Source organism: Myodes glareolus, chromosome 7, assembly GCF_982192425.1.
Source record: "Myodes glareolus chromosome 7, mMyoGla1.1, whole genome shotgun sequence".
Taxonomy (NCBI): Eukaryota; Metazoa; Chordata; class Mammalia; order Rodentia; family Cricetidae; genus Myodes; species Myodes glareolus.
The window spans coordinates 88,206,273-88,220,265 of record NC_142032.1 but is presented as its reverse complement, the minus strand read 5'-3'; the positions used below and the strand labels follow the sequence as shown (position 1 = coordinate 88,220,265).

General features: G+C 47.2%; 1 protein-coding gene and 1 non-coding gene across 9 annotated transcripts in view; one reads left to right on the top strand and one right to left on the bottom strand.

The window, feature by feature from the left end:
* Window positions 1-13,993, bottom strand: part of Plekha7 (pleckstrin homology domain containing A7) — a 187,110-nt gene that overhangs the window by 95,551 nt on the left and 77,566 nt on the right. The gene's annotated exons all lie outside the window — the stretch shown is intronic.
* Window positions 1,802-1,911, top strand: LOC125417234 (U6 spliceosomal RNA). Its single transcript, XR_007237084.2, has one exon. It is a non-coding gene; the product is annotated as a U6 spliceosomal RNA (small nuclear RNA).

The following is a 13,993-nucleotide window of genomic DNA, read 5'->3' as shown; positions in this document are numbered from 1 at the left end:
GAGCACTGGCAGTTCTTTCAGAGGACCCAGATTCCGGATCACCGTGTGGTAATTCATAATCAGCTGTTCACTCTAGTCCCAGGGGATTCGACACCCTCTGTTGGCCTCTGACACCATTGCACACACATGCTGTACAAATCACATATGTGAGCAAAATACTCAAACATCAAATAGAAATAAATACATATTAAAATTTTAATTGCAAGTCCTTTGGATAGGACCACTATCTGAATTCAAATGTCTTTCATAGGTGAACTATCCTGGGCAAGTCACTTTTTATGAGCTTTCTATTTCTGATTTACATGCAGATAGTAACCTAACTACCGGAGAGGGAACACTGAGATACAGTGTGTCTAACACACAGCTGGACACACATGCCCAGCACACAACAGTTACTAACAAGCTTGATGTTAACACTTTGTAACCCGTAAATCCTTTCAAACAGTTCAACACACAGGGAGAAACTATAACTGGCAGAAATTGAAAACACAGGGCAGGGAGTGGGGAGGAGCAGAGGACAGACCCACAATTAGAATAGCCCATTTTCAATTCCTCTTAGTTATCACTGTCAAAGTCAGTTTTGAACTTGCTCTTCTCCCATTCAATACTGATCCAAGAACCAACCCCCCTCCACACACACACATAGGTACAAATAAATATATGTAATAAGTGATTTTGAAATCATGTTAAGCCTGCTACCTCACTGAATTCTAACTGAACAGGAAGGAAGCAGGTCTTACTCACTGGATATCGGGATAGCCAGACACTGCATTGCACACGAACATCAAGTGATGGATAACTGGCCGAACAAGTCACAAGGATGAGTGAACAAACGAGAGTGTATTTGGGATCTGCATCACGTGGGGGAAGGTGGAGCCCCTTCCCCAGAGGCTCCTGGGGAAGGTGAGAGTTGCAGAGGGCTGGCTAGCTAAGCTTCCCACAACCCTTGGAGTCCACTGCATGGCATCTCTTTAGGCTATTTTTTTTTTAAAAATCTCTTTGCTAGGGGTCCTAAAGAATGCTGCTTTCTCTTCAAGTTGTGAAGAGGGGAAAGTCTCCTCTATGCACGCTTCTTGCCATGTACACAGCTCAGAGCAGAAAGGGAAGGAGAGCAGTGGCTTCAAATTCAGAGTAAAGACTAAGGTCTAAATTATACCACACCACAGGTAAGAATAACAAGACACACTTAACAGAGAAAGTCTGTTTGCCGTTCAACACCCAAAGAAGAGTCAAGCCAAAAAGAAAGAGAAAAGCCTTCTCCCACAAGTTGACATGGTTCCAGAAGGCATTTATTTGGACAGTGCTCAGTCAGAGAGCAATCAACCCTCTGGCATTTGTTCTTCCCACTGGATTCCCTGCTTTGGAGACCCAGAACATACTGCTGCCACTTGACTGGTCTGCAAGGCCCAAAGCCAGAGCAAGCTCTATATCCCTGTGCAGATCACTATTTACCCTGGTGTTTTTAACAGATGAAATGGCAGAGCCTTCCCAAGCCCTTGAAATTGTCAATGTGTGACAGCCTTGCACTTTTCCATTTCTACTGAGGTTCCTCTGGACAGGCCATCAATGCCTTAAAACAATCCCCTTGTTCCTGAGGCTTGAGAGAGAGAGCTCAGCAGTTAAGAACACTTGTTGCTCTTGCAGAGACCTGGGTTCAGTTACCAGCACCCACACAGTTGCTAATGTCTGTAACTCGGGTTCTGGGGATGTGATGCCCTCTTCTGGCCTCCATGGGCATTGCACTCACTTGGTTAACTCAGATGCATGCAAAGCATCCATTCACATAAAATAAAATAGCTATATTTTTTTAAACACAGGAGCATATATACTAAAATTGGAAGAATACAGAGAAGATTAGCATGGCTGCTGCATGAGGATAACATGCAAATTTGTAAAGTGTTTCGTATTTTTAAAAAGTCCTCATTTTTTTTCCTGTTAGCACTTATTGAAGTTATCTGCAATTCTATAGGAATACATTGTTCTACTATGTCCCTCATTCACTAGACACAAGCAAGTGCTGGGGGCCTACTATATCCCTATTAACAGAATATAAAATCTCAAATTTCACCATAATTTTTTTCCAGATGAACATTTCTATAGTCTGCTTCATAAGTTTGTCAGCATGGATTTACGCTGTCTTTACGGTGAAAGAATGGAAATTACCTATGTGTCTGACCCTCAAAAAAAGGGCTATATCAAAGGTGTTTTCTATTTGACTGAATAACCTAGAGATTCCAAGCTTAAGTGCTTACTCAATGAAAACCAGGCAAGATCATAGTGTATCTAAAACATAGCCTCCTAGATGGCAAGACCCGACCGCTGGAGACACCACACATTTTGGCTGCAGGACATAGAAAATCAAGTTATAACAGAGGTGGGAGCTCCCTCCCTGTCAACATTCCAGCAAGGATGGAGAGAGAGGATCTAAGGCCCTGTCCCTAACTGAGGACTACTGGCAGTTGGCTGCTGGGAGAGGGGGATCATTTTTCTCAGTGTTATAGCCACTAGTGAGTCCTGCCCATGCTCACACAAGCAGCAATAATTAAACTCTGTGAACCATGGGAAGATGGGTCCATAGGAAATGAGGGGACCTGAGAGGGAAATGGGGGATGAATAGAATTAAAATGCATTATGTACATGTATACAGTTGCCAAATAAGATATACATACACCCACACACCCTCAACTATGTTTATGAAATACAAGAAATGAATGGATAAAGGCAGACCAAGAAATGCTGATTCTAACACTCTGAAATTATGGATTCTATCTCTTCTGTTGGTTTCTGTGAAGATCCCGCTCACTGTGGAAAATTCAGAAAATAAAGCAGGCTGGGATGTGGCTCAGTTAGCAGAGGGCTGGCCTAGCACATACAAGGCCCAGGGCTTGATCCCCAGCACCACACAAACCAGGAGTAACCCCAGGATCCGGAAAATAAAGGTAGAAGAATCAGAGGTTCGAGGCCATCCTCAGCTACTCAGGGGCTTGAGGGCAGCCTGGGGACACTCCGAGTCCTGAAAAAGGACGGAAGTAAAGCAGAAAAGAAAGGGAAGAAATGGGATAAGGAGGGAGGGGAGCCATAAAGATGTAAATTATCCATAACCACCGCCAGTGATACTAATCTGGTGTTCTGCCACCTGTTATTTATGTAAGAATTAAAATTCATAAGTACATTTTGCACATACTGCTTGCAAAGGTTTTTGGCCTTTAAAATGAGAGAGTATATGAAATGTTTAGATAAGAGCAGAGGATGCAGCAAGGGAAAGAAAGCATGGGGCTGTGTGTCCAGGGTGGCTGAAGGCAGTTTACCCATGCCACGCACCCGGCCACACTGCACCATATCGAGTACACCTACTCTAAACAGGGATGCCTTTTCAGCCTTTTCCTGAAGCACATAGAGTGAAATGAACATGGATGCTTCACCTGTTTATTTGCTTAATTGTTTTATTATTTTAAGCTTTTGAGTCTTTGCTGACTTGATTTTCATAACAATTCTCTGGTCTCAGCCTCCTAAGTGCTAAGAGTATGTTGTGTATAACCAGGTCTGGTTTCCTTCTTTTAAAAACAAATCAGATTTTCTCTAATGGTGTGCATGTGAGTGCAGGCACACATGAGTTCAGAAGAGGGCATGGTATCCCTTAGAGTGTTAGTTAAAGATGGCTGTGGCACCTGACATGGATCCTCCGTGAGAAAGAACATTTCCCGTTCTTAATCACTGAGCCATCCCTCTAGTTCCCCGCCCCTCCGTCTTGGCCCCCTCTCAATTATTGTCTTATATGTATGAATATTTTGCGGGCATATCTGGCATATCTGGTACCTGCAGTGGCCAGAAGAGTATGTTAGTATGTTAGACATCCTGGAACTGGAGTTACATACAGATAGTTGTGAGTTGCCAAGTGTACTGGGAACTGAACCTGGATCCTCTGTAAGGAGAACAGGCATTCTAGACCATCGAGCCATTGCTGTAGCCCCCAATTTCTTGACTCTCTGACTCCTTGTACACTGAAGTAATACTTCTATCTTAGTGAAAATGACTCTCAAACTACTTTCCTCAAGGTCACCATAACCCAAACATCTGTTAGGCAATTTCCTTTTAAGCCATCTCAGCCTCCATCCCACTCTCACTCCTGGTAGACAGCAGGACACAGTCTCTGCATCTACAAGAAACAGCCGCCAGCAGCTCTTTTGCTCATGTCCCCCAACAGGATATAGAAGCAGAAATAGTCCTGGAGAAGCCGGCTGAGAGGGTCAGTTCTCAGTCGTGGGTTTTACCCGGTTCTAAGTCACGTCCCCAGAACCCCAGGGGCCATGGATCAAGCACTGGGTGTAAGTTAGACCCCTCTGAGCTCAACACTTACAGTCCATCTTCTCCCCACTGTCCTCTAAGACAGGGTCTCACTACATAGTCCTAGCTGTCCTGGAAGTCACTATGTAAACCAGGTTGGCCTTGAACTCACAGAGATCAGCCAGCCTCTGCCTCCCGAATGCTGGGATTACAGGAGTGTCCCCTGGCCTCATCACTTTTAATTGGAAGAATTTCATCTATCCAAGGCAGACCTGACTCCACTCCACAGTAGGGAAGATGAGGTTCTAGAAGGTTACAGGTTTGCCCAGGTAGATATAGACCTTGTGGATAAAGGTGTGGTTCCTGACAGCAGGTAGTCTTGAGGCTCTTAGTACTGCCAGCAGGGGTCAAACAGCAGCTTACCAAGCTGGGTGTCACCCAACAAAATGGCTACCTGACACACAGGGGACTGCTGTGGGCTGACCCATGTCCCCTAATAAAATTCACATTTGAAGTCCTCCCCCACTGGACTTTAGAATATAGTCATATTCAGAGGAGAGATCACTCAAAAGGTCACTGAGCTGGAATTTGAACCCTAGACTAGACATGGCAATGGCACCTGAAGTTCCAGCTGCTCACAAGACTGGAGCAAAAAGATTTCTTGAGCTCTAAAGGTCGACAGAGCCCGGACAGCACAGAGAGACCATGTCTCAAAACAAGTAAGACATATATAACTGGGCTCTTAAGAGAGGAAGAAGAGCTGACAACTAGAAGAAGTAGGTGGTCTCAGCCTGCAAGCCTAGGGCATAGGTCTCTGACAATAAACATATGGACACCTTGACCACTAGCCTCCAGGCTGCAAGCCTAGGACACAGGTCTCCAGGGTCAAACATATGGACACCTTGACTATTAACTTCCAGCCTGCAAGTCTAGGACACAGATCTCAGAGGACAAACACATGGACACCTTGACCATTATCCTCCAGGCAGAAAACACTTATGTTGCTTAGGCCACCCAGCATTTTGCAACAGCCGTCCAGGCACACGAACATAGAAACCAGTAAGCATCTACTGATGAGTGGGGCCGATCTGCAGGGGGCACTGTAACTGCAGGGTAGGAAGGAGGCCATGCCAGCTTCACGAACGGTAGGGATCCAATTCTCATTTCTCCCACTGTGTGACTTTAAGTATGCCATTCAACCTGCTTCCTCACTTTCAAAATGGAGAGAGTACCTTGCCTTCCCTGTGAGGTGATGGGTGGATGAAATGAGGTGTGCAGTAATGGCTGACCACATGTGCACTGGCATAAACAACACTCAACCATAAGTATCAGTCATATCACCACTAACATGAAAGGTCTCATTATCAGAGCAACTCTCAGTAGAAGAAACTGGTCAAATGGGCTGGGTAGTTTTTATGTCAGTTTGACATAAACTAGAGTCTCCTGAGAGGACGGAACCTCAGCTGAGAAGACATCTGAAGGCTGTGCATATGGCCTGGAGGGCTTGATGAGTGATTGATGTGGGAAGGCTCAATCCACCCACTGTGGTCCTGGGTTTGATTAGAAAGCAGGCTGAGCAAGCCATGAGGAACAAGCCAGTAAGTAGCACTCCTCCTCCATGGCCGCTACATCAGCTCCTGCTTCCAGCCAGGTTCCTGCCAGGTTTCAATTCCTGCCTTGGCTTCCCTCACTGGATTATGATTCAAGATATGTAAGCCAAGTACATCTTTTTCTCCCAACACTGCTTTTGGTCACGGTGTTTCAGCGCAGCAGGAGTTAACCCTAACTAAGGGTTAACTTAGTTAACTCCAAGGCTCAAGGATGTGGGGAGAATGAAAAGATGTCAGCTCCCACGACCATTATTTTTGCCCGGCATCCATCCTCATAGGAACCTTTGTTGTTGTTGTTGTTGTTGTTGTTGTTTTCTGGTTTTTCTCTGTCCTGGCTCTCTCTGTAGATCCAGGTTAGACTCGAACTCACAGAGATCCACCTGTATCTACCTCACAAGTGCTGGGATAAAAGGCATGCACCACCACCACCCAGCCCCTTTTATCTTCTTGCCTTCCCCCATGTTCTAAGACAATCACACATGTGTCAAGTATATTCTGATAAAGTCCCATCCATAAGTTACTGGAGCAAGACTGTTTCACAAGACCTACAGAGCAGCACTTGAGGGGGTTGAGAGCAGCTACGGCGGCCTGCATGTCCTTCCTGACCCACCCCACTGTCTGACGCAGCAGCTGGAAGGTGCCGCTGTCACACCAGAGCCTTAGAACCTGGAGCGCCTGGGCCTCCGTCCCACCCTGCCCTGTGACACTCGGATGCAGTCCACCTCTGGGCTGTTTTCTCACCTGCCAGTGGAAAGACGACGTGAGTGGAGTCTGCTCCAGGTTTACCTAAGAGCATCTCTGCAGGCTCATGCCGGCTTCTCACCTGACCCTCGGAGGTGTCTGTCGGTGGCTTGGTTTTTATAAGACATTTGACAGCCTTTCAGAAATTCACCATAAAAAGAAAAATAAATAAAAAAATGAAAACTGGTTTCTGTCGGTCAAATGAAAAACCAACTGATCAGTCGTGCAAGACAATGGGCTCCAGAGGGCCTTGCAATAGTCACCTGGGAGAAGAGGAAGATTAAATTTAAGGTGAGAAGGGAGAAGATAAAACTCCATGGGCAGAAGATGAAGCGTAATATACTTGGCCAATATCACAACTAGAATCACTGTGCTGAGCTCTGCACTTTCAAACCTAAGAAATCTCAAGTGGTGGTAATTAGACCTGAATTTTATCATTGCCACTTAATAGATGAGTAATGTTTTATAAACATTTCCACATGCAAGGTGTCACTTCATTCTCACTGACAACAAACACTTCTTTTCATCAAAATCATCTACGGCAAGACACAGGGAGAAGGGGAAGCGACTTGCCCAAGATCATATAGCTGGGAAGCACAGGGCTGGCAGAGAAGCCACAGACTAGAATCCAAAGCAAGAGGTCTTTCCAAATCGATTTATGCCTTCCTCCATGGGCCAAGACGTAGATGAAGGGAGAGCTCATATGCAGTGTGACTTTTATTTATGTATGCAACCCTGTGCATTAGCCAAGCCGGGAAGAAGCCAATTATGCAAATTATAAAAGTAAAATCCCCAAATATAAAGCTATCAGGGAGCAGCAGAGTCACAGCTTCTCCCACAAAACTAGTGGTCTTGACTGGGATGATTTTCACCCAGTGGATGTTTGGCAACACTGGAGACATTTTTCATACTTACAAATATATGGTGTATACACACACACACACACACACACACATCATTCCTTAGTATAGAGGGCAGCTCCCCACAACAGGGAATAGTCTGCTTCCAGACAATGATCTCAGCAAACAAGAGCAGCAGAAAGATGGACCAGGCTTCTCAAAGGTGTGAACATTACACAAATTTGATATGATGGTGTTAGTCTTCCAGGTTCTTGGGCAAGTTAACCACATTGCATTTCTCTACTATAAAACAAGATAGGGGACAATGTGACATAGTAATTCTCAAACGTTCTTGGGCCCAAACAATGGCTTTGGAGTCTCCCTAAAATATAAAATCTATTCCTAGAAAATCTGCAGTAGTCACCACCACCGGGGCATTGGCTGTGATTGCAGGTAACCGGCAAACTGCAGCCTGAAATGGTGCAGGTGGGCAGGTGACTCTCAATCTTTCTAGGCAAGAGTTGCAAGTCTGGGAACACTGGCACCCCACTGCTAGCCTAGAGGTGACAAGGGCTTTCTTCCTCCAGGGAGTGCCAGCTTCTGCAAGGCTATGAGGGCTGGGGCAGCCCAGCAGATGAAAGGAGCCGCTGCCTACAAAAACAGTCCACACAGCAAAGCTCCAGCCACAAGCACTCAGAGATGCTCAGCCATGGAGAACAGTCATGAGCTAGTCACAGAAAGATGCGTGGACACATCCAAGCATGGCAAAGGACACCACCCATGCAGTAATTTGCCCCCCTTAACTCATTTGGGGAAAGGTATCCACAACATTCTCCAGGAAGCTGGCTGACCCGAGCCTCAGGGTGGAAGAGTGCCACCACGCTGCAGGCACCCAATCCTTTGACTTGTCTTTTCTCTAAGGCACAAATCAAAAACTTACGGTCTGGTATTACAGCTTTATCCTCACCCTCCAAAGAGCTAAAAAGAAAAGAAAAAGAAAGAAAAGAAAAAGAAAAGAAAAGGGGAGGGATTCCAGGTCTTGGCTGAAGAACCACGGAGAGGCAAATGGATATCCTATTTCTTCTTTTTCATCTTTTGACCTGAATTAAGCATCCTCATCCTGCCCACATCACCTGCTCAATTGCCAGGCAGAGCAACACAGTTGGAGCATGGCCTCCAAGGGGATATCCACAAAGGCATCCCAGCAAGCCGACGCAACTCAGGAAAGCCTGGGCTTTCACCTATCATTCCCCCTTCTTTTTCCCAAGTTCATATGAAACAAACTTCTGCTGTAGGCAACTTGGGTCTCAGATGCTCGTCTTCCCGTAAAGGACAGCGCTGATGGGATGTGGCAGGTGGCAGGCACTCCTTACTCATAACTTTAGGAGAATCAGAGTGCATTAGGACCACTGAGAGTTTTTTTGTTGTTGTTGTTTTTGTTGGTTTTTTTGTTTTGTTTTTTGTTTTTGGTAAAACGATACCCTAGTCCAAAACAGAACCTCTGCAACAGGTCCCAGACATCTTCCCCAGGGATCCTAAGTATAGTATAGCCAGAGATAGCATTTATGGGCACAGACTTTGCAGTGGGGATCTTGGGCTCCGACTCAGAGTTAAGCACCAGGGACATTCAGCATAGAAGTGACCCTGGGCTAACAAAGAAAGGAGGCAGAAAGGAGCACTCTTGAAAGGGGGGGTGACAGCCTGGTGTGGCTGGTTAAGGTGGGAGCACAGGAGACACTGGTTTTATTTCAGCCCAGCATTAGATTGTGCCAAGCACCAAAGTAGGAAATAGTACCTTGTAAGAACTAGCATCTCCTTTTAGGATTATTTACCCAAGCATAGCATCAGTGTGCTCACAAGGAGGCGGCGTCTGCTGGTGCCCAGGTAGGGAAGGGCAGCACGCAGCTGGAGGAGGCTAGCCAGCCTGGACCAGGTCCCTGAGGACACTGACTCCACCTCTTAGAGCAGGTAATCCCCCAGGGGCTGGGGGCCTCTAGTCCTGAACTCTATCCTCAGAGATTTGCTCCACCCTGATGGGGCTGTTGTCAGCCAATTCTAAAATGCCCAAGTGGACCACAAATGGCACTCTGGCTGCCCTCGAAGTTACAGCTTTCTGCAAGCATCTCCCTTCCACAATAGCATGTTCCTTTCTGGATATAAAGCTGGGGTCTCCTGATGAAGGACACTGGCTAAGAGAGTTGGCCCAGCCTGTTTCCAGCTGCTATTTGGAAAAGGTGGGTGGCCCAGGCTGGACCCAGCTTCTTGCATTTACAAGAGCTGTCCCGAGACCAGAACGAACCTTACGCCCATCCCTTTGGGAGCATCCTTCTTCAAGGTATACCGATAGCTCAGTCAGCTAGCTTGGGAGTCAATTCCATCGGCTGCCCCAACCATATCTTTTCCCACAGCGTCACACAGCGCCTGCATGATAACTGCCCCGTAAGCTCTGTGGATGGCAGGGGAGGTCTGGACGGTGGCCTCTACAGAAAGGCCTCTCTGGGATGCAGAAACCCTACCTGGTGTTATCAGTGGCAACTTGATGCGGAGACCGCCCTCCCAGTCGTGACAGCATTAGCCAGAGCCCCTCAAGTCCCCTCCAGGGTAACATAAGGCTGGTGGCCGCAGTTAAGCTGGACTGCTCGAAGATGGTGTGCACTGTTCTGCTCCACTTCACTGAGAGGAGCCAGCAGCAGTGAGGATTTAAAATGCAGCAGATGAGATTTAGGTTAGATTCACGGGCGAACTTCCTGACTAAGAGGGAAGCAGTGGAAAGGCTGACCCATTACTTAAATTTCACTGGCAAGCCACAAGAGGCTGATTGTACTGTCCGCCAGGACTAGGGGTAAGAAACAAGGAGGCAGCATCGGTGCACAATGGTCAGAAGCAGGGGCCTCACCCTGACTGCCAAGAGTTGCTTCACCACTGACATGCACGAACTAGAAAATCAAGTTCGGAGAATTGAAGAAAATTGGAGAAAGTCAAATATTCTATGCCCTTCAGGAGAAAAGGTCTACTGAGCAGGGAGCACCAACCACTCAGGAACAAAGGTCTACTGAGCAGGGAGCACCAACCACTCAGGAACAAAGGTCTACTGAGCAGGGAGCACCAACCACCATCACAAAGCAGATGAAACGCTTCAAGGCTGCAATGACCTGGCTGTGTGACAAGTGTGTGAGACTCATTAAAAGCTGTGCTCTGCCAAAATGTGTAGCTGTGCATTTTAGACAAGAACAGAGGTGCTGCGGTGCGGGCTGTGGCAGGGTGCACACAGTATACAAGAGTTCAACCTCCAGAGATGAGGAGAAGGGAGGACCGGGCCTGTCACACACACTTTTAGACCCAGCACTTAGCCCAGAAAGACTAGAATGGAGTTCAGGCCATCCTCTACACAGCAAGTTCAAGGATAGCCTGGGCTACCCGGGACAGGGGTGGGGTGGACAGTGCCACTAAAACCCAACTTGAGGCACCAATGACTTTACTGGGCTGACTTACAGAGCACAGGTGAGGGGTTACTTACAAAAGTGTGAGTGACCCCAAAACAGCCACACCATGGGTGAGGGAGGGAGGGGGTAACACAACAGCAGAAATTAGCAGTAACAATCTCTGGGTGTGGAGGTATATATTCTTATTTTCTTCTTTTGGATATTTTCCAAATATTATAAAGTAAGAATAACCAGAAACCATTCCCAAAGTGGGAAACAGCAGAGAAGGTGGAGAGCCTGGTCCCTGACAATAGTCCATGACTGAGTCCACCTCATCGGCACAGACATTATTCCCAGAAAGCAAAAGGCTGACACTCGATCTTGTATTTGGCAAGACAAGCACAGTCTGCCTTCCAGAACGGCCTGGCATGCCCACTGAAGCACCTGGAAACTCACATCGTCGCTCCTCTGGGAGGCATAGGTCTCCTCAAGAGAGCCTGGGGTGCCCAATTCCTGTCTGGCCCCTCTGCTCATCTCACCCAGTGTGGGGGTGAACAGCAGGAGAGGGAGGAGGGGTCTGCTGAGCAGGGCCTCCTGGAATGACCCTGAGAACATTCCAGAGTCAGAGTCGGCCCCTGCCAACTGCTTGCCCAGTGTAGCCAGGGGCACAGCAGGCCTCATTCACACAGTCTTCAAAGTAGAAACTGTTGGCGTCATTCCATAAGAAAAAAAAAAAGGCAACTCTAAAATTCAAGGTACTTTGCCTTGAGTCACACCAAAGGAAATTAAGTGGCAGGGCAAGGATAAAATCCTGCTCAAGCTCCCCACTTCAGGGAAAGTGTCTTCTCAGCCACTCCTAGCAAGGACGTCCATGCAGAGAGCATGGCGTAGCTCACACCTTCCCTCTATACTTTTATACTTCATCCTCTTGATGCTGTAAGACAGGCTGCCTCACTCTCTCCACAGATGTAGAACAGTAGCTCTCCATGGATACCTCAATGGCTGCCTGTGGTCAAGTCCCCCAACCCTCCTCAAGGACACTGAAGGATGCTGAGCATCAGGAGTGGAGCTGCTTGTGAGCATCCACTCTGGATATACATGGGAAGCTTGTGTCCTGGAGTTCACAGAGCCTGTGAACAGGATCCCCTTCCCACTCACGGCAGACCTCTCGGCTTTCCTACAGATGGGAAAACTGAGGCTTCTCTGAATCTATAAAGAATCTATAAAGAAGCAGACCTAGGACTAGAACTGAGGTGCGCTGAAAAGTTGTAAACTCTATAGAACCCCAACTGCAAGGCAAAGGGCAAACCTAGCAAGTCCACTTGGAGAGGCAATGAGCTCACTGGGTTGACTTACAAGGCAAGGGTAACCCCAAAGCATCTGTACCACATGTAAGGGCCACCCCAGCATGGATGATATTCCCCATAGCTATAAAGACAGAGCCCTCCTTCAGCTAATCTACACTCTTGCTCTAAGCTCCTCCCAAGAATGTGGGGCTACAGTTTGGGAAGAATCCCATACAACTGGCCAGGATGTAGAAGAGGGGGGTCTGGACTCTCAGGTGAGGGGCCAGGGGTGCTTCTCACCCCCTTCCTCTAAGAGCAAGTGTCAACATCAGCAGGTCTGGCCTCTGGAGAGCTCTAGACAGTCACAGCTGCTCTCAATGACGTTGAGGGCTGTCTTGCTCCAAGGATCACACTCAACAAGATGAAGCCTATTACACTGGGCTCATGATCTTTCCATAGAGGTATAATAATGGTAACAATAATAAATTTAATTAAAAATTTTTAATTTTATCAAACTTAATTTTTTAATTTTTTAAAGAAGGGTTTACTAGATATCTTACTTTTCTCATAAACAAACTTGAATTTCTCTATGGATAAAGTACAATAAAGGTCTACTAACAGAAGAGTACAAAAACACACTCACTCATACACACCCAACACACTTATACTCGTGCATGCAAAGCTCCAGTGATCACAAATACAAAATCTGCTTCACTGGGCAAAAGTATCAGCGGTTATCAGAAGGGCAAGGGCAAAATCCACCTCTGACCTCTGTCAGCCTCCAGGGGCTGCCCATGTTCCTGGACCCGCAGCCCATATCCCTCCACCACCTGCCATACCTCCTTCTCTCTGCTCTGTCTAGGCTCCAGCTAATCCAAACTCCTTTCCTCCCTCACACCCGTAACTCTCTTTACCAAGAGAGGCAGCACATCCATGGGTTCTAGGATTAGAACCTGGGCATCTTGGGGCCACTTGGTCCAGCTGTCACAACAGCTGTGTGTAGCACGCGGGCAGTGACGAAAGCTCGGTGGCAGGCACTATGGAAACGTCACAGTGAAAACCCTTTCATCTGCGCTGGTGAGCTGAGCTGACCACTGTAATAACCACTGTGCTCTACTGAGACACTACACCAGAAACGGGCAGCCCTTTCTTGGCGGGGCTAGGTGGGGTACAAAACTGCAAACCGATGTTCATAGGCTCTTGTTGATTCTCTGAATGCTGGAAACACAGACACATGACTGAGTCTCAAAACCCATGTAACAGTTACCCTTTAGAGAAACTGACAGGCACGAACCTCATCTTCCTGGAGTCATGTGGCATCACCACAACGGGAACACAAGTCAAATGTCAGCAGGATAAGTAATCTATCACTTAAGCGCATGAGTCAGATTTGATAAATTCCAGTCTTTGAAATTCTATCAAAATGAAGCCTTAAATTAACAGGCTATGACGGCAACCTAGCAACCCAGCCTCATTCACTGCCACCTGAGCCTGGTACTGTAGAAGTCGGATCTCAACAGGCGTCCAGCCCACACAAAAGGATGGCTGGGTCCCAGCACACAACCTGTGGAAAACTAAATGCCTAAATGAGTAACTGGAGCAGGCTGAGAGCTGAACCCTAACTCCATTTCCCCGTCCCCTCTGACCTTGGGCATAGGGACAAATTTGGAGCTTTCTGAATATGAAAGGCCATTCTCGCTGACTCACAGTAAGACACCCAGCACGCAGACAGTGTTCACTAAGGGCTAGTTCCTTCTTCCGGTGCCTTAAGTACTAAAGCCAGCAGGCAAGCCCCTCCCTCGCTGGAAGAG